Source organism: Hibiscus syriacus, unplaced genomic scaffold (genome assembly GCF_006381635.1).
Source record: "Hibiscus syriacus cultivar Baekdansim isolate YM2019G1 unplaced genomic scaffold, ASM638163v2 tig00116971_pilon, whole genome shotgun sequence".
In the NCBI taxonomy this organism is placed as follows: domain Eukaryota; kingdom Viridiplantae; phylum Streptophyta; class Magnoliopsida; order Malvales; family Malvaceae; genus Hibiscus; species Hibiscus syriacus.
Genome location: NW_024063495.1, coordinates 545,174 through 566,352, shown reverse-complemented (window position 1 = coordinate 566,352; position 21,179 = coordinate 545,174). Strand labels below are relative to the sequence as shown.

Below are 21,179 nucleotides of genomic sequence, written 5' to 3'. Positions count from 1 at the left end.
AAAATGGCTGAATGAAGACGATAACTCGGATAGCTTTCTGGAATCCGGAACCTTGTCAAGTCCATCTGCATCAAACTGTTGCATTCCACTCAATATTTTCGCAAATTTTTTATTCTTCCCCCCCCCCCCCCCTTTGGCTAGATGCCCTGTCAAAATTAGATATATTTTGCTAGGTATCATATCAGCTTAATTGATGTTTGTGTACATGATCTTTTTCTTCCGAGGTTTTAGAGAATATGTAGTAAACTAATGCATGATATAATACTTGACACTAATTATCATATGCAAATTTCGCTACTTAAAACTGTTCGACATCATCGTCAATGAATTCTCAGGAAAAAGATAAGTAGAATTGTGGGCCTGAAACAGAAAGCCAATAAGAAAACCCCATAGCATAAGTAAATTGGCTCCTTTCGAGGTCTGGTATCTCTCTCTCTTCCTCGTGCCCCTATATTTACATTTAAGGTTACTCGGGAAACTAATATTCCGTACAGCTTTCACATGCAGGATGTTGCTGCACAAGCTCAAGTTATCTGGAAATTAATGGTAACCACGTGCACAAGTCAAAGCAAAGAAATGCTATGATCAGTGAGGGAGTGACAAAGCCATCTACCGATGCAGTCGAAGAAGCTGCTCATATAAGCATGCATCCCAAGGTGATATTCCTTTCACTGGTCAATTACAAGTTTCTAGATCGAGTGGCTTTTCATGGGTCAAAAGACGAAGACGATGCATCCATAATATCACACAGCAGATCCATATCAAGAGGTCACCTTTAAATTCTTTTGAACATTCTGCTCAGTTACATACACAAAATCATTGCGATTCAAAACGAAATGAAAATGGGGATGTAATATATGGAGGTCGTGCTGATTCTAAAGGCCACGATTATATGAAGCTGCCAAGCGTGCTATGCAGAAAATGGAGCCAGTTTGAGCATCCAGATTCACTCGACACTTCCGACAGATGCCACTCTCAAGAACTATCTTGGCACTTTATCAAGGAGAAGAAATGGCAGCCAAGAGAAATAATTTGGTATGTCTGAAATATTAGAACCAGAAATTACATCAAGATTTTGTTCACGATATCTACTCTAAGCTCTTTGCAGATCACATGGCATCGGTTAGCGGTTTTAATACAATGTTGCATGAAGAATCATGTAATCATATGGATTCTAATGATTCATTTCAATATAAAATTATAGAAAGATGGAGAATTTTTGGTTATGAATTTAACAAGTTTATCTGTCAAATTATAAATATGAATTGTTGGATCTCTGCATTGAACTTCAATAAATTGGAGGCTGAAAAGTTTAGGTTTCGTCTGTAATGGTAGCCATTACATCACTGAAGAGAGGCAACTGGCATGGATTGACTATTTTGAACCATGTTACTTGGGTTGAGTCTCGGATATTAGTATATGTCTGGCAAGGGTATGTGATTGTTCTTTGAAGCTTGTCCATGTACTCAAAAGGTCTTTGGAGGACCATATCCTATACGCATCCTGGATATGCATCAGGCACGAGTGTCGGACACAATTACTTCAAGAGCAACATAGATCTTAAAAATATTTAAATAGATAGAAGTATAAATTTTTCTGTAAATTTAACAGGAAACTGCCTTTCATACCCACAGCTCCTTCTTTTTCTTGTTAGAACTGAAAGAAAATGAAGAAAAAGGGCCTATTTTCACCTATGCCTCTAAACTCAAATCAAAAGATATCTTCAAATCAATTTCTTTAGAAAATCTGTAGTTTGATTAAGGAAACTGCCTTTCATACCCAGCTCCTTCTTTTTCTTGTTAGAACTGAAAGAAAATGAAGAAGGGCTATTTTCACCTATGCCTCTAACTCAAATCAAAAGATATCTTCAAAGCAATTTCTTTAGAAAATCTGTAGTTTGATTAAATTATGTTATTATCGTTGTTCTTGACAGGACTACGAGACTAGAGGAAGAAGATTGAATTCTCGGGTCCCTTGTTGTCTCAATCTCGTAAGAGTCAATGAACTGTTGGAGCGAAACGAATGACATATCCGCCAAGCAACCCAAAAGTCATGGTTCCAAAGAGGTAAACACAAAAGAAAAACCGAAACAACTTTTGCACCAACCCCGTTTCATCTCTAATATAATGATTTCTGTTGCCATCCACTCTAGTTTAATCCCTGCCTTTCATTTACCCTGTTGCCATTGTTGTTTGCTGCCTTTATGAATTGGTTGAGATTAATATGCCATTGATTTAGTTTCATTAAATGAAGAAATTGTGAGACAATTATTTACTTTTATAATGGCTGTTGTGTTGTGGTGTGTTGTATATCTTCTTCTCAACCACTTTATGTTGGCCTGAATAACACCATCTAAAGCAACCATGAGATAGAAACTTGATCAATTATGAAAGTTGTATCTGCTTAAAGGTTTTTTCTTCTTTTGCCCCCACTAAATTATTTCTCAGTAAATCGACGTTGAACAAGATTAGAAGTTGTAAGAATTGAATGTGGCTATATTCAATGCTTTTACGTATTTGGAGAGTATTCAGAGAGTATTCGGAGAATAATATCCCATAACTCGAAGAGTCCGAAGCAACAGGGTTTGTTTATACTAATAATTTGCATGCATTGCAAGTAGAAACACGGGAAGTAATCTTTGGACACTTAAAAGTCACAAGTTGCTGTACATGGAATGACCCTTCAATCATACTGTTGAAAACATTTTTGATATTTTGATATAGCAAATTAAGTTAAATGAATTTTAATATTTCCAAAAGATTTTCTAAGTATATTCGATATAATTATTCGAATATCAAAATAATACTCCAAATCTTTCAAATGTCATTTTAATCCTTACTCAAGTGTAAAATTAAGTTTTAATCTTAAAATAATTTCAAAACGATTTACAAATATTTCGAACCATCTCAAAGCCAAAATTCCAGATTGCTCAGAGGGAACCGATTCCCTCCAAGGGGGTACCGATTCCCCCCTTAATGGTTGGCTCCGAGAATTCCTGTATGCTCGGAGGGAACCGATTCCCCCCAGGAGTACCGATTACCCCCTGTGTAACGGTCGAAATATTTGAATTTTACACTTAGGGAACCGATTCCCCCATGCTCCAAACTGTTTTATAAATTGATTTCACACTAAAACGACTATATTATCTTCATTAATGACCCCCAACGTTCAGAAGTGATTCAATGTGTATTTAAGCAAGCTTAGAAGCCATTGATCAATAACAAGAAACATCAAGCAACTAGAATCAAGAGAGAATCAAAGAGAAAGCATCAAACCTCAAGTTTGAGCATTTCAAGCCTATTTTTTCATTTAATATCATTTTGCTTTCAAGAACACTTATTGTGCTCAATTGTATTCATTCTTGAGTGTTCTTCTTTGTTCTAGAATTGTGCAACAATATATTGTGAGAATTTCCTTGTAAGTTTACAAATTTGTATTGTTCTCTTTGGGAGAGAGTGTTCTCAAGAATTTGGGGTATAATTCTTGAGGGTTTGTAAGGTTACTCTTTGTCCTCAAAAGAAAGAGGAATTTGTGGAAAATCCTTAGTGGGATAGCTAAGGTAGTGGACGTAGACTTTGGTTTAGAAAGTCGAACCACTCTAAATCGCTGTGCAATTTCTTTCAATTTTCTGTAAAAGCTTCCACCAAAATTTTTATTGCCAATTCACCACCCTCTTGGCCTTCCGTCAATCGATTAACTCAATAATTGGTATCAGAGCCTAACTCATTTTAAGGTTTAATCGCCTCTTGAGTAGATTCGGGAAGAGTTTACATCGATATCAAAGTCATCAATGGCCTACTTCAAACTTCGACTCCGGTCTCGATTCGATGCCCGTCAACAAGCCTCCTTTCTTGGGGCTGATTATGCCTATTGGAAAAATAGGATGATGTACTTCATTAAGCAAGTGACATGGGAGCATGGAATGTCGTAGAAGAATGATACATCAAGCCTCTCACTCATCCAAGATTATGGAGTGAAAGAGAGACAAAAATGTTCCAGCTCAACTCCAAAGCTATCCATAATATTTTGTGCTCTTGGACCAGATGAATACGGAAGAGTTTCATCTTGTACAACCGCTAAAGAAATATGGGACAAACTTCAAGTCACTCATAAAGGTACTGATGAGGTAAAGAAATCTAAAATTAGTATTCTAACACATAGCTATGAAAATTTCAGGATGAAACCAAATGAAGATATCAAAGCTATGATGGATAGATTTTCAACGATTGTCAATGGTCTCAAATCATATGGAGAGATCATTTCAAATGAAAAGCTTATGAGGAAGTTAGTCTACTCCCTCCCAAAATCGTGGCAATCAAAGAAGATGGCAATCATCGAGTCTAAGGATCTAACATCCTTAACTCTTAAAGCTAATCGGTTCACTCCTCACTCATGAAATGATGCTTGAAGATGAGGTGGACCTTGGTAAGATTGAAGAGACACCAAAGGAGAAGGAGAAGAAGAAAACATTAGAGTTGCTCTCAAATCCACAAAAAATGAGAGTGATTTGGATGAAGATGACGATGACGAGGAAATGGAATTGTTTGCCAAACGGTTCAGAAAAATGATGAGACCTTACCGAGGAAAATTCAAACGAAATGAAGGCCTAAAAATGAACCAAAGAGAAGGACCCGATCATTTGCTATGAATGCAAAAAGCCGGGGCATGTCAAATATGATTGCCCACAACTGAAGAGAAAGGGTCAATAAAAAAAATAAGCACAAGGCTCATATGGATACATGGAGCGATGAAGAAGGTTTCGATGAAGAGGAACAAGAAGTAGCAAACTTGTGCTTGATGGCATTCGGGGAAGATTCTAAGGTAACCTCTAACTCATCTGATTTTGATGATTTATCCTATGATGAGTTATTAGAGGAATATAATGGGTTGGCTATGGATTATGAGAAATTGTTTTTAAAATATAAAAATGATGTTTCAAAATTGAAAAATGAAAATAAACTCATATCCAAAACCAACAACGATTTTGAAAGTAAAATCAAAGATTTGCAAATCAAACTAGAAGGGTTTGAAAAGAAAAATTTGGATTTGCAAAATTTACTTTCAAAGGTCAATGATGATCATCAAAAGAAATTGATGATCTTAAAACTTCTTTTGATAAAGTTGGAACAAAACGTTTTGAAAATGGAGAAAATTCAAATCCAACTTTGTTAGAAAACGTTTTAAAAACTACAATCATAGAGGTCCCCAAAGAACCTCTAATGAAAAAATCGTTAGAAGTGTATGGGTTCCTAAAGAGCTCATTACTACTAAAGATAAGGATATTCTACACAAATGGATACCTAAGGGGACTAGGATTTTGGAAACTAATGAATATGGACCCAAAAGAATTTGGGTACCAAAATTAGAATTAATCTATGTTTGTAGGAAAAGGAGCATTGCTACAAGGCACGGGAAACAAATCCAAATTCATGGTACCTTGATAGTGGATGCTCAAGACACATGACCGGAGACAAAAACCAGTTCATTGAGCTTAACGCCAAAATGGAGGAGAAGTGACTTTTGGTGATGATTCAAAAAGTCACATTGAAGGTATTAGTACTATTGGTAATACCTCTTCCATACAAATTAAGAATGTTTTATATGTGAATGGATTAAAGCATAATCTATTGAGTATTAGTCAATTTTGTGATAAGGGATTCAATGTCATGTTTGATATTAATGGTTGTAAAGTCATTGACATTGCATCTAATCGGATTATGCTTGTTGGTCATAGAATAAGAAACATATACATGGTGCACTTAGATTCTATTGATATGACAATTTGTGCCTAGTTGCTAAGGATGAACATGATAGTTGGTTATGGCATAGGAGACTAAGACATGCTAGTATGAGTGTTTTGCAACGACTAACTCAAGGTGATTTAGTTTAAGGGTTGCCTAAGCTTAAATTTGATAATGATAAAATATGTGATGCTTGTGCTAAAGGAAAAAAAACGAGTTTCTTTTAAATCCATTAATGACGTATCAACTAGTAGAGTATTACAATTGATCCATATAGATCTTTTTGGGCCAACTAGGACTACTAGCTTGGGTGGAAAACAATATGCATTTGTCTTGGTAGATGACTATTCTAGATATACTTGGGTTCTATTCTTAAGTACTAAAGATGAAGCATTAGAAAATTCATCACATTTTCAAAAGTAATCCAAAACGATAAAGGTTACTCTAACTAGTGTTAGGAGTGATCATAGCACTAATTTGAAAATTTTGGATTTACTGATTTTTGTAATTCTAATGGTATTAGTCACAATTTTTCAACACCTAGAACCCCTCAACAAAATGGATTGTTGAGAGGAAAAATCGAACTTTAGAAGAATGGCTAGAACCATGCTTTGTGAAAATAATTTGCCAAAATTTTTGGGCAGAAGCCACAAATACCGCTTGTTATTGTAAATCGAGTAATGAATAGGCCAATTTTAAAAAAAAACTCCATATGAAATTTTTAAAATAAAAACCTAACATTAGTTATTTTCATCTTTTTGGATGTAAATGTTTTGAACAACGGTAAAGAAAACCTTAGCAAATTTGATGCTAAAAGTGATGAAGGAATTTTTCTGGGTTATTCCTTAAATTCTAAAGCTTATCGAGTATTTAATAAAAGAACTTTAGTTGTAGAAGAGTCTATACATGTTGTTTTCGATGATAATCCCTGTAATATCCCAAATAACGGGTTAGTGACTAAATTGTAAAAATTCAGAATTTGGTGATTAAAGTAGAATAATTAAATAGTTTAAAATAATTGTTAGTAAATATGAAATGAATTAAAGGATAAAATGGTCATTTATAAGGAAAAATAATTAAAAATTTGGATGGGTTTATATTAACCCACGTGGAAGAGGATAGGAAGGCAAAATTTGTTCAAGAGTTCATTTTCTCTTCTTCTCCTTGTTTTCCTCTTCTTCACGTTGGCTTTGGCTACAAAGGTAAGTTTGATTTTTATGGTTAATTTCTGGAATTTTAAAGAGGGTTTTGATTCTTTGGGTGTTAATTAAGCTTAAGGAAAGCTTAATTTGTTATAAAACAACAAGATAAATGTTTTAGAGATAGATTTGAAAAATGGGTTTTCAGATGAAATTTTGATATGGATGAGTTTTTGAAGTTTGAATAAGATTTTTGACTTGTCAATAAGTTAATTAAGGAATGGAGTTTAGTGATCAATAACATGTTTGAAATTTGGGTATGATTATTGGTTTTAAGAATTTGAATGAAGTTTTGGAAATAATAAAGTGTGATTTGATAGAAGTAAGTTAAAATGGTTGTAGTTAAGTTTGATAGTATGAAAGGAACTTTGTATGGGAAACTTTAGTGAAGAATTGGTGATTTTCGGGTTTGAACAGTAAAATTTCAGATTATGCAGAGGGAACCGATACCCCCTGGGGGGAATCGATTCCCCCTAAAAGAAAATGTTGAAGTTTGGTTTATTAAATTAGTTTAAGTTGTTAGTATCAAATTACAAGGATTAGGATTCTGATAAATATCAATGAAAATTATGTTTATGTGATATAAACAAATTCATTCTGATAATTATTATGATACATGCATAAGGTATATATGCTCATATGATTTGATAAATGATATATGTGATAAATTCAAATGTATATGTGATATGAAGTGACATGAGCACATGAACATATGAATTATAAGAATGATGCCATAGTATATGATATGAGAGCTAGGTATAGTTGGCATGCCAAGAGTCGAGGGTTTATAGGTCTTGGGACAACTCATAGGTTCTTCGGGACATATTCACAGGTCCTTTGGGACAAAATTTCATATGCCACTCAGTGGGACTTATACGAGCTGTGGTGACAGCAATAGTGCACAACCTCAATGTACTCGAATACCTTGAGTTCTCAGTAATGTACATGGGCTTATAGAATGTTATCAAAGGTAATTGCATTATTATTGTTATATGTTATATTGAATGGATAGATCACATGTTCATATTTATAAGGAATAGATCATCATTATATTTATATGCCTCACTAAGTCTATGACTTAGCGTGTAAGTGATTTACACGTAGGTACAGAAAAGTAAGAAGATCGATCTTAAGAGCAGCAACGCAGCATACCATCATTAGGGGATCAAATCAGAAGTAAACAACAAAGTATGTATTTTAGTTGTATAAAGTATGTTGGCATGTAATAAGTTGTTAGTTACGAACACTCTGATCGACTTTTCTAATGTTTTGAATGTAATTATGTAAGTGTATATAATGAACGGTTGAATTTTTACGAATTTATGTACATTTTTACGGTAGCAGTACTGTAGCAGTATGTAGCAGGGGAATCGGTTCCCTGTAGCAGGGGAATCGATTCCCTATTTGTAAACTGGGAAATTTAACATTTCGGGTACTGTAGCAGGTTACTGTTCACGGTACTGTAGCAGATTATTGTTTATACGTATTTTATTATTCGCAAATACATTTTTTTATCTCAAATTTTATACTGAATATAATTTAATAATATTATCTTATTTTCCTAAAATAAGTTCAAATATTTTGTTATTTTATAAGGAAATTATTTTAAAAAGGTAAGTCACATCTGGACTCGTACCGGGTCGGGTACGGGTTAGGGGTGTTACATTTAATGGCATCAGAGCAAGGTTTAGTCGATTCTCGGCATAAACCGGAATCTATAGTGTTTTATAATGTATACATGCCAACAAAATAGTTAAAACTTCTGATCTGGTATGGTAATGAGTATGTTAATTTGCTAATAGAATGATATGTTTATTTTTAATAGATGTCCGGACATGATAGTTCTCGATGTCAAGGGAGATGATCAACCCGCTGAAAGTAGTAATTCACCTGCCCTGGCCAGGCAAGGTGAAGAACATATACCTTCTAGAGTACCTGTAGCTAATCAATATATGTTTTTAGAACGTTAGATGCAGTATTGACGCGTTTCCAACCTCCTGTTATTTCAACTCCAAAATGAATGTTGCAAAGGAGTTGAAGGGTTTAGGAGCTCCAGAGTTTAAAGGTGAAGCCGATGAAGGCCCGGTTGCTGCGGACCTTTGGCTTAATGATGTGAAAATTATGTTAGAAGGACTCCACTGTTCTGATGTGGAGAAGTTGGACGGGGTGGTCTCTTTGCTTCGTGGGCAAGCGAGAATTTGGTGGACAAATGTCACTTTGAGGATGACCAGTGATCAAGTGACATGGTCTCTGTTCCTGGAAGAGTTTCGGCATAAGTATATAGGAGACCAATTCATCAAGCAAATGAAGCAAGAATTTTTAAATTTGAAACAAATGAATCGCACTGTATATGAGTATGAGTGCGAATTTAATAAGTTAAGTCGCTTTGCAGCAGAGTTGGTGCCTACAGAGAAAGATTCCTGTGAGTGGTTTGTTGAGGGCTTGCGTCCAAGGCTAAAAGAAATATTGATTGTATTGAATCGGTCCTCATTCCAAGAAGTAGTAAATTGTGCTAAAGCTCTAGAGAGAGCGCAGAATGAACGGTTTGGGGAGCAGAGCTCTACCATCCAAAAGAATTGGAGCTTCATCAAGCTCTACACTACCAATAGAGGTAGAGATTTTGGTTTTCGATATCAAACAAGATCTGAATCAGTGGCATCCTCTGCTAGAGGATCGAATCAGGAAAGAGCTAGACGAACTCAATCTGTGGGACTGGTGAGGGGCGAGCACAACAGAGTCAAGTTGGGCAGTGTCAGATCTGTGGAAGAAACCATAGTGGAATATGCAGAGTTAAAACAGGAGCTTGTTTTCGATGTGGGGAAACAGGACATTTTATGAGAGACTGTCCTTTGAGGGTAGAAGAGTCTGTTCCACAGGAGAGGTCTGCTTCAATGTCCCAGAGGGGACGGGGTAGAGGAAGAGGTAGAACTCAACATGAATCCTCTACTCAGCAGGAAGTTCGCTCTACTGCTCGGGTGTATAATCTCAAAACCAATGAAGACTGGGATGATCCAGAGATAATAACAGGTACCTTTTTACTGTTTGATAAACATGTTATGGTATTGATTGATCCGGGTCTACATACTCATACATTAGTAGCAAGTTAGTTAGAGAACTGAACATTCCGCTAGAAGCCACTAATAATGAAGTAATAGTGACAAATCCATTAGGGCATAGTGCTAGTGTGAATTTGGTATGTCGAGGATGTCCCATACGGATTCAGGAAATTGAATTCCCTGCTAATTTGATGGAATTACCCTTCGATGAATTTGAAGTGATACTGGAATGGATTGGTTGTTTCGTTATTATGGGAATATGGATTGTAGATTGAAAAGAGTAACGTTGAAAAGTCCGGAAGGGGTAGAAGTCGTGGTGTTTAGTGAAGGGTGGAATCCATTGGCAAATGTAATCTCCGCGATAACGACAAAGAAGTTACTGTTACAGGGATGTCAAGGGTTCATTGCTAATGTGTTGGATATTAGAACCAAGGAGAAAAGAATTGAAGAAATTCCTATAGTCACAGCGTTTCTCGATATATTTCCTGCAGAATTACCAGGTTTGCCTCCCAACAGAGAGGTAGAATTCCAGATTGAAATAATGCCTGGAACTGCACCTATTACTATGGCTCCATACAGAATGGATCCAAAAGAATTGCAAGAGTTAAAGATACAGTTAAAGGAGTTGTTAGATAAAGGATTTATAAGACCAAGTGTCTCACCGTGGGGAGCTCCGGTGTTGTTCGTCAAAAAGAATGATGGATCAATGCATCTTTGCATTGATTATAGACAACTTAATAAGGTGACCATCAAGAACAAATATCCACTTCCCCGAATTGACGATCTGTTTGATCAATTAAAAGGAGTTCAGTGTTCTCGAAATTGATTTACGTTCTGGTTATCATCAATTAAAGATTCAAGACAAAGATATCCCAAAGACGGCATTTAGAACGAGATATGGTCACTATGAGTTTATTGTGATGTCGTTTGGAGTTACTAATGCACCAGCTGCTTTCATGGATCTCATGAACAGAATATTCCAACCCTATTTAGATCAATTTATAGTGGTATTTATTAATGATATTCTCGTGTATTCAAAGTCCAAAGAAGAACATAGTTCACACTTGAAGAAGGTGTTACAGATTTTGAGAAAAAATAAGCTTTATGCCAAACTCTCCAAATGTGAATTCTGGTTGAAGGAAGTGGCTTTCCTTGGACATGTGATTTCTGCAGAAGGAATTCGAGTGGATCCCCAAAAGATTAAAGCTATTTTAGAATGGGAAGTTCCAAAGAATGTGTCAGAAGTCTGGAGTTTTCTGGGGTTAGCTGGTTATTACCGAAGATTCGTTAAAAACTTTTCGATAATAGCATTACCCCTAACCAAGTTATTGAGGAAAGAGGTAAAATTTTCTTGGACTCCAGAATGTCAGGAAAGTTTTGAAAATTTAAAGAAGATTTTGACAGAAGCTCCTGTGTTGGTTCAACATGAGTCTGGCAAGAATTTTATGGTTTATAGTGATGCGTCCCATAATGGCTTGGGATGTGTGTTGATGCAAGAAGGCAAAGTGGTGGCATATGCGTCAAGACAATTGAAGTCACATGAGAAAAACTATCCAACGCATGATTTGGAGATGGCTGTAGTAGTATTTGCTCTTAAGATTTGGCGTCACTACTGTAGCAGATTATTGTTTATACGTATTTTATTGTTCGTAAATACATTTTTTTATCTCAAAATTTTATACTGAATATAATTTAATAATATATTATCTTATTTTCCTAAAATAAGTTCAAATATTTTGTTATTTTATAAGGAAAATTATTTTAAAAAGGTAATGTCACATCTCGGACTCGTACTCGGGTTGGGTACGGGTTAGGGGTGTTACAATCCCCTTCCGAGGAAGGATTCTTGTGTTAACGATGATGTAGGGATTATAAATAAATGACATTAGACATGACGTTGGAGAATCATCATCAAAGGAATAAACGAAAGATGAGGAAACTCATGATCCCCTCGAGAATCCAACCATTGAAGAAAGGGAAGTATCTTATCCAATAGAGTACAACTATGTCAAGGATGGTGAGATTATAGTGATCCATCCAAAGGGGTAACAACTCGATCTTCTCTTAGAAATATTTGTAATTATGTTGCATTTATTTCATGCATAGAGCCTAAGAATATTAAAAAGCATTAAAGATGAACATTGGATTATGGCTATGCAAGAAGAATTAAATCAATTTGAGAGAAGCAAAGTATGAACATTAGTTGAAAGGCCTAGTAATAAATCTACTGTAGGTACTAGATGGGTATTTAGGAATAAGCTTGATGAGAGTGGTAATATAGTGAGAAATAAGGCTAGACTTGTTGCTCATGGGTATACTCAAGAAGAGGGCATAGACTATGATGAAATATATGCTCCCGTAGCTAGGATGGAAGCAATTAGAATGTTATTAGCATTTGTATGTTTTCATGAATTTAAATTATATCAAATGGATGTTAAAAGTGCATTTTTAAATGGTTTTATAAAGGAAGAAGTGTATGTGGAACAGCCTCCAGGTTTTGAAGATTCAAAATTTCCTGATCATGTTCTTAAATTGACAAAAGCGCTTTATGGTTTAAAAAGCTCCTAGAGCTTGGTATGAAAGATTGTCAAATTTTTTAATTGAAAAAGGTTTTTCAAAAGGGAAGGTTGACACTACATTGTTTTTAAAGCACAAAGGTAAAGATTTATTAGTAGTTCAAATTTATGTTGATGATATAATATTTGGTTCTACTAATGATGTTCTTTGCCAAGAATTTTCTAAGTTAATGCAAAGTGAATTCGACATGAGCATGATGGGGGAGCTCTCATTTTTCTTGGGACTTCAAATCAAGCAAAGAAAAGATGACATCTTCATCAATCAAGCTAAATACGTCAAAGACATGCTTAAGAAGTTTAGATTGAAAATGGCAAACCTCATGACACTCCAATGAGCTCTTCAACAAATTGACTTAGATAAATGAGGTAAATGTGTAGATGTTAAATTATATAGGTCAATGATTGGATCTCTACTTTATCTAACTGCAAGTAGACCAGACATTATGTTAGTGTTTGCTTATGTGCTAGATTTCAATTATGCCCTAAGGAATCACATTTACTAGTTGTTAAGAGAATCTTTAGATACCTTAAGGACACTCCTAGTTTAGGACTTTGGTATCCTAGAGAATCTAGCTTTAGCTTGCATGCCTTTTCTGATGCAGATTATGGAGGATGCAAATTAGATAGGAAAAGCACCTCTGGTACTTGCCAATTCCTTGAAAATATGCTAATTTCTTGGTTTTCAAAGAAACAAAATTGTGTTGCATTATCTACCACTGAAGCCGAATACATTTCAGCTGGCAGTTGTTGTGCACAAGTTTTATGGATGAAACAACAACTTTTTGATTATGGAATTGAAGTAGGTACCATTCCTATCAAGTGTGACAATACTAGTGCTATTTGTCTCACTAAAAATTCCATCCAACACTCTAGAACTAAGCACATTGAAATAAGACATCACTTCATTAGAGACCATGTCACTAAGGAAGATGTAGTTCTAGAATTTGTTGATACTTTGCACCAATTAGCGGATATCTTTACAAAACCTTTAGACAAGGAAAGATTTTGGACACTTAGGAGAGAATTAGGTTTGACCAACCTATCTTCACTTAGTGTTTAAAATAATTTTAGCACTCTTAAGACTAAATGAAAAATGCTTAATTTTTGATTGCATTCATTGCTATTAGTTAGGGGGTTTATGATTCTTGATGAAAAATTAATTTTATGTTCAAATATCGTTTAAAGAATAATTTGATTGTTTGAACATGATTAATTTTCAATATATGAGTTGCCAATACCACTAGAGAAAATTAATTTAGCATTTTGTGTGTTTAAAATCGGATTTTAGCATTTTGGTGCAGAGGGAATCGATACCCCTATGAGGGAACCGATTCCCCCTTTGAAGGGGAACCAATTCCCCCTTTAAAGGGGAACCGATTCCCTCCACAGGGGAATCGATACCCCCTGGGGTTCTGGATTTTTACACGGGTAGAACCCTTAAAACCTCAAACCCTCTTCTTCTCTCATTCATGCCATTTCTACTCTTATACTCTCTCCTTATCTCTATTTTGACTCAAATCAACGATTTTAATTGAAATTCACTTCAAATATCATCTTCTAAACCTGCTAGCATCATTAAAATTGTGCAAACAACATCAAAATCCACTCAATCTCATCTTTCAAGGTAAAATTTTCTAAACTCTATATTTCATTGATTTTGAACATAGAACTAGTTTTAATTAGTTCTAGGTAGAAATAGTGATCGGGCATTGATTGTTTAGTGATTAGAAACTAGATATTACAACTAATTTCATCAAAAACACAAGAAATTTCCAAAATATTTGAAATTTTCGAAATAATAAAAAAAATGTTTTTCAAATTATTGTGTTTTGATTGAATTTTGTTGTTGTTATGAAAACTACACATATATTGTTTTTCAAAATCTTATTTTTCAATAGTTTTAAAAAACTTTGCCCATTAGGATTGAATTAGAGAACCTTGAAATATTGAGGACTCAATTGAGTTTTGGGATTGATTGAATTACATACATGTATTTTCTAAATTACAGGTTATCCATTCTATTCCGATTTCCTAAACCATGTCCAATCCTAAACGTGCTAGGTCATCATCTAGTCGCTCACACCGTCAACCAAATCCACCTCCAAATCCTCCTCCTATTCCTGAAATTCCAATTCCTAATCCTAATCCAGTTGATCCCAATATAACGATCCAAAACTCGTGCTTCAATCATCCTGGTCCTAGAAATCATCGTTTTTGGTATTATCAATATTTCGACTCTTACAAAATTATAGAAGAACGTATCCCTTCTCGTCAAGCTATGTTAGATATTAATTTTAAATATCTTCCTCTTTTACAAGAGTGGAAATTTGATAAACTCTTTGAGCTTGAACCCATTGTCTACCATCAACTTGTTCGTATCTTCTATTCTAATGCAGTTTGTGTTAAAACCGAACTGAAACCGAAACCATAGGAGTTCGTTCCTACCTCCTAGGACAATTCTATATATTGACTCGGCTTACATAGTCAATGCATTCGGATTAGATAATGATGGTATTTCAAATGAAAAACAAATCTTAGGATCTCGTTATAAAAGAAGGGATAGTGCAAGTGTCTTAGACCTTCATGAACGTTTTCTTCATCTAATGATTTCTTGGTGGTTTCGACCATCCGGAGGTCGTTATTCTACTCTTAGAGCCTTGGATCTTTGGTGGTTACATTGATTCGAAAACAGTTTTAAAATAAACCTACCTTAGATCATTTTTGCTGAAATTGTTGAAACCGTAAATCTTGTTCCTAACAAGAAACTCTGTTCATCTCTAGTTTACGTTGCATTTTGAGTAATCTATTTTCTAAAGCTGAGCTTAGAGTAGCTCTAGATGCCTCCTTTCCTCTAAAGAAACAAATTAATCTTCTTTCTTTAACGAGAGCGGGATGAATAAAGGATAAGGAAACCGGTGAATGGGTTCAATCGTCTGAAAATACTCCGGGAGCTAGTTCTTCACGAGCTCAACCAGAAGCTGACGACGATCCCAAGCTTCAACAATTAATGTGAGACATCAATGAAGCCGAAGATGAGCCTGAACATCCTGAGGAGCAGCCCGAGGAGCAAGCACAACAAACGCATCAAATGCCTCCATATTTTCAATCTTTTATGGAGACATTCGATTTCCGATATGCTACCATGGATTCGAGCTTTACTTCTATAGAGTCCCATTTATCCACAATGGGAGCTCAACAATTAGAAATCCTCCGAGAGATGCGCACAAACAACGCTTCGATGAATGAACGTATTGATGCACTCTCACACGAGATGGCCGCTATGCGAGCTCGTTTTCCTCCTCCCGATCCGGATGTTTAATTCTGTGTTTAGCTTTAGAACTTTGAACTAAAAGATTATTGTTTCAACATTTTGAATATTTTGGATTGTTTGATTTTGTGGATTGTTAGACTTTGGATTTGTTTGTATATTTGAACTTATATATTGTGTGGTTAAATTTATTCATTATTGCAACATTTACATCATGTTAGATATATGACCAATTTTGCCATGTCACATTAATTATGAATATTGATTATGAAACTAAAGGCTAACGTTTCTCTTGCTTGTGATCTTAGCAGCTTAAACTATATATAATTGGCTAAATAATTTGATAACCTTATTTACATTCTTTTAAAATGTCTTTTTGATTTAACAAAAAGGGGTAGAAGTGTTAAGTGTTTTAAATGGGAGAAGTGTTAAAGTAAGGGGGAGTAATTTTCAAAATCTTAAAATTACTAAAATATTTTCTTATATCAAAAAGAGCGAGATTGTTGAAAACATTTTGATATTTCGATATAACAAATTAAGTTAAATGAATTTTAAGATTTTCCAAAATGATTTTCTAAGTATATTCGATATAATTATTCGAATATCAAAATAATACTCCAAATCTTTCAAATGTCATTTTTAATTCTTACTCAAGTGTAAAATTAAGTTTTAATCTTAAAATAATTTCAAAACGATTTTACAAAATATTTCGAACCATCTCAAAGCCAAAAATTCCAGATTGCTCAGAGGGAACCGATTCCCCTCCAAGGGGGTACCGATTCCCCCCTTAATGGTTTGGCTCCGAGAATTCCAGTATGCTCGGAGGGAACCGATTCCCCCCAGGGGGTACCGATTCCCCTCTGTGTAACGGTCGAAATATTTGAATTTTACACTTAGGGAACCGATTCCCCCCACGCTCCAAACTGTTTTATTAATTGATTTCACACTAAAACGGCTATATTATCTTCATTAATGATCCCCAACGTTCAGAAGTGATTCAAGGTGTTTTTAAGCAAGCTTAGAAGCCATTGATTAATAACAAGAAACATCAAGCAACTAGAATCAAGAGAGAATCAAAAAGAAAGCATCAAACCTCAAGTTTGAGCATTTCAAGCCTATTTTTTCATTTAATATTCATTTTGCTTTCAAGAACACATATTGTGCTCAATTGTATTCATTCTTGAGTGTTCTTTTCTTTGTTCTAGAATTGTGCAAACAATATATATTGTGAGGATTTCCTTGTAAGTTTGCAAATTTGTATTGTTCTCTTTGGGAGAGAGTGTTCTCAAGAATTTGGGGTATAATTCTTGAGGGTTTGTAAGATTACTCTTTGTCCTCAAAAGAAAGACAAATTAGTGAATTTGTGGAAAATCCTTAGTGTGGATAGCTAAGGTAGTGGATGTAAACTTTGGTTGAGAAAGTCGAACTACTCTAAACCGTTGTGCAATTTCTTTCAATTTTCTGCAAAAGCTTCCACCAAAAATTTTATTGCCAATTCACCCCCCTCTTGGCCAATTCCGTTAATCGATTAACTCAACAATACCGATACGTCGAGTCGAAGTTTTCTGTAGACAAGAAAAATGGTGAAGAACAACACTGGGAAACTAGTCTATGATATGGTAAAGCTGTTGATAACTCCGTAAAAGGTCACATTTTTGGGACCTTTTCACTTAAGTTATTGAGTGTCTAATAGCTCATTTAGGACTATGTAGATGCATTTAGAAGCATTTAGTTGTATGTAGTGGAATTCAGTTTGCCGCGGCAATTTATTTTTAAAGCGGTGCTACCTTTTGGGAAAGGTACTTGTCTGATGATGTGCAGGAATTGAAAGCAAGGAAAAGAGTAAAGGAAATGTCGTGACATCAAGAGATTGCTAAGAAGAATGAAAATACAAAGTCTGACTGGCATTTCGAAAGTGAGCAATGTGTGAGAATATATTTTTGAAAGCAGCTGTCTCTAACTCACCAAGATCTTTGCCCGAGAAATCTGCCTCGAAGATCCGCCTGGAGGGATCGGTGCTGCAACCGCCGGTCCTGCTGATGACGCCACCTGACCTTGCAGATCCTGTCGGCCACTCAGGCAGCTATTAGAATTAGTTTTCCCCTATAAATAGAGGTTGAAGCCACATTGTTGAAACTTTGGTTCCACTCAAATTTGAGCTTAAAAAGTTAGAGAGAGAAGGTCTCATCTTTCTCCGTCAATCCTACTTACCGTGGCATTTCTCCTTGACAAGTGTGAGGGAGTGACGTCTTGAGCGTCCGAGAGGAGCCAGTTCGCTGGGAGCAGTTCCTGGTGGCCGAGGGAAGCATTGGGCAGTGCACGTTGAAGGCTTTCTCTCATCCCCTTACTTTTTTGCTTTCATATTTTGTTATTGGATTGTAAGGAACGAATGAAACTTGCTTTGTGCTTGTTTATATCAAACTCCACCATGAACTAATCCTATTTGGTGGGAGTTCGCTTGGATTTTTAAGTTTTTATTTCAACGAATGGTTGTTTTTCTATGCTTTAACCTGTTTTGTTTGTGAAGCTTGATGCCTTAAGGTTGTAGGAGCTACGAGAGTAGTATTTTCTTAGGAGGTTTTTAGGGTTCGAGAGAATTCCTTGGCAAAATATCTTTAGTATTCGAGAGAGACTACATAAACAAGGGGTTCTAAGTAGTAATTAGGCCTAATCCACCTTAGAAATAAGGTTAGGATTTCATTAGACTAAAAGGAGTTGTGCAAGAACGATAGACTATATGTTAATGCTGCCGCAAAAAGGTATTGTCGAGATATATCATGTTATCTAGACCAATAGGATCATTGCAGGGGTTTACGCCAATCGGTTTTGCCAGGGCATCTTTAATCTGTCGAGTCCCTTACTAGAGATAACATAGGACACCTCAGTAGACTCTGTCGGGCAGGCTAGGCATAGAAGAAATACCATTCGGAGAAATAGACTTAGATTTTCCCAGTGACTCCTATCACTTATTCCCATAGCAGCTTGTCGCGTGAGAAAGCTAAAGTCCTATAAATCAAATCGTATATTAACATTTTATTTTGCTTTGACATTTCCATTTATTTGCACTCAACACAATTCAATTTGCCACGACATTTCAATCCACTTTGCTACGACATATACATCTGCTACCATACTACTATAGTTCCATTTCCATATCAGTCATTCCATTTTGCCACAACATTATCATTTGTACATCCCATCACTAACTCTACTTAGGTGACAAAGTAAAGTGCCTTGACAAACCTATTTGATTTCCCCAATTCCCTGTGGAGACGATACTCAACTTATCACTATATTACTTGTTCGATTGTGTATACTTGCACATATATCCGCACTCCTTTATAGTACTCATACAGAGCAGACAATTTTTTGGCGCCGTTGCCAGGGAATTGACAACTGGAAGTTAAATTTTTTTGTCATAGCATTTTTATTTTACTTGTTTATATTTCTTTTATATAATTTTACCCTTTATTTTTCTTACCTTCTTCAGGATTTTGTGGTATATGACCAGAAGTAACCCTGATGAGCCATTAGAACTGGTTGAACCTGAGATCGAGAGGCTTTTTAGGAGAACAAGACGTGCTCAACGTGCAAATATGTACCAAATTAGAAATCCAGGCATTCGTCATGAGGATGATCAGAATGCTAAGGCAAATCTATTTGCTGGGAATGCACCCAGGCCTCGTGCCATTCGTGATCACTTAAACTATATTTTAGACGATTTAAATCCTGGAATTGTGGCACCAGATATTCAGGCAGCTCACTTCGAGATCAAACCTGTCATGTTCAATATGTTGAACTCAATATGGAAATTTAGGGGCATGCCAAATGAAGATGCCAGACAACATATTCGTAACTTCTTGGAGGTGTTTGATTTTTTTCGCCAACAAGGAGTACACGAAGATGTTCTGAAATTAAAGCTATTTCCATATTCTCTGTGTAACCGAGCAAGGGCTTGGTTGAGTGGCATTCCAGCGGGTTTAATGAAGTCGTGGACTGATCTGTGCAAAAAAAATTTGCTGCGGTATAATCCTCCGAACATGAACACCCAACTGAGGAACGACATTGCTTCTTTTCATCAAGCTGATGACGAGTCGATGTATGAGTGTTGGGATCGATACAAATGATTGCTTTGCAAATGTTCGAATCATGGTTTTCAAGATTGGACACAAGTGGTGATGTTCTACAATGGAGTAAACGCACCCACAAGGATGATGCTAGATGCCTCGGCAAATGGGACGTTACTTGACAAATCATCGGCAGAGGCATTTGACATTCTGGATAAGATTGCCACCAACGATTATCAGTTTCTATCCACAAGGCTTGGAGTTGGGAGCAAATCACATGGAGCTTTCGAGCTAGATTCTAAGGATTCGATGTCCGCCCAACTTGCTGCTATCACCAATATGTTGAAGAATTTGTAAAGGCCAAGTGAGGTGAGAGAATTGAAGGCTTCCAATTCCACATGTTTATTATGCCACGACAATCACAATGAGAGTGACTTCCCAACCAATCAACAATCCATCAATTTTGTAGGCAACTTCAATCGAGGCAACAATAGCCCCTACTTTAACATATATAATCCTGGATGGCGTCAACATCCAAACTTTTCTTTGGGAAATCAAGGAAATAACAATGCTCATCAACTAGCTCGGCAGTAGAATTTCAATGACTCCCAGAATTTTTAATCGAATATGCCATGGCATAATTCTAAAAAGGGAGGACCGTCTTTATCAAACACCAGTTCTTTGGAGGCCACAATGCAAGAGTTCATAGCAACAATGAAGACAATACTGTAAGACCACGCGACCTCCATCAAAAATCAAGGGGCTCTGCTTTAGAGCCACAGTTCATCACTGAGGGCATTGGAGAGTCAGGTTTGTCAAATTCCTGCGGCATTACAAGAACACAGACCAGGACATTTTTCGAGTGACACTGAAGTCACGAAAACTCATGGCAAAGAGCAATGCATTGTGCTAACTCTCCGAAGTGGTACGCAAATTAATGTTAAAGACAAGTTTAGGGGAAGACCGAAGGATGATTCGTCCCCTAAGATCTTGCAAGCTGAGCAAGAAGTGTTGGAAGAACCACCAGAGGAAGAGGACAAGGCTGAGGGTTCAAGTAAAACAACTGAGGGGGCAAACAAAAATGCCAAGGCAACTTCTGTAAACACCCCATCAGTACAGGAAGTTAGACCCCCACCTCCTTTTCCTCATAGACTGAAGAAACATAATGAGGATATTCAATTCAGAAATTTTGTTGACATTCTGAGTCAACTTCAAATCAATGTTCTTTTTCTAGAAGCTATGGAACAAATGCCTACATATGCTAAATTCCTC

General features: G+C 36.0%; 2 long non-coding RNA genes across 2 annotated transcripts; both read left to right on the top strand.

The window, feature by feature from the left end:
* The first annotated feature begins 371 nt into the window (after positions 1-371).
* LOC120191979 lies at positions 372-904 on the top strand. Its single transcript, XR_005522745.1, has 3 exons — positions 372-418; positions 508-546; positions 622-904. It is a non-coding gene; the product is annotated as an uncharacterized LOC120191979 (long non-coding RNA).
* Positions 905-8,002: 7,098 nt separating this feature from the next.
* On the top strand, positions 8,003-10,441 carry LOC120191986. Its single transcript, XR_005522748.1, has 3 exons — positions 8,003-8,128; positions 9,368-9,369; positions 10,430-10,441. It is a non-coding gene; the product is annotated as an uncharacterized LOC120191986 (long non-coding RNA).
* The last annotated feature ends 10,738 nt before the right edge of the window (positions 10,442-21,179 follow it).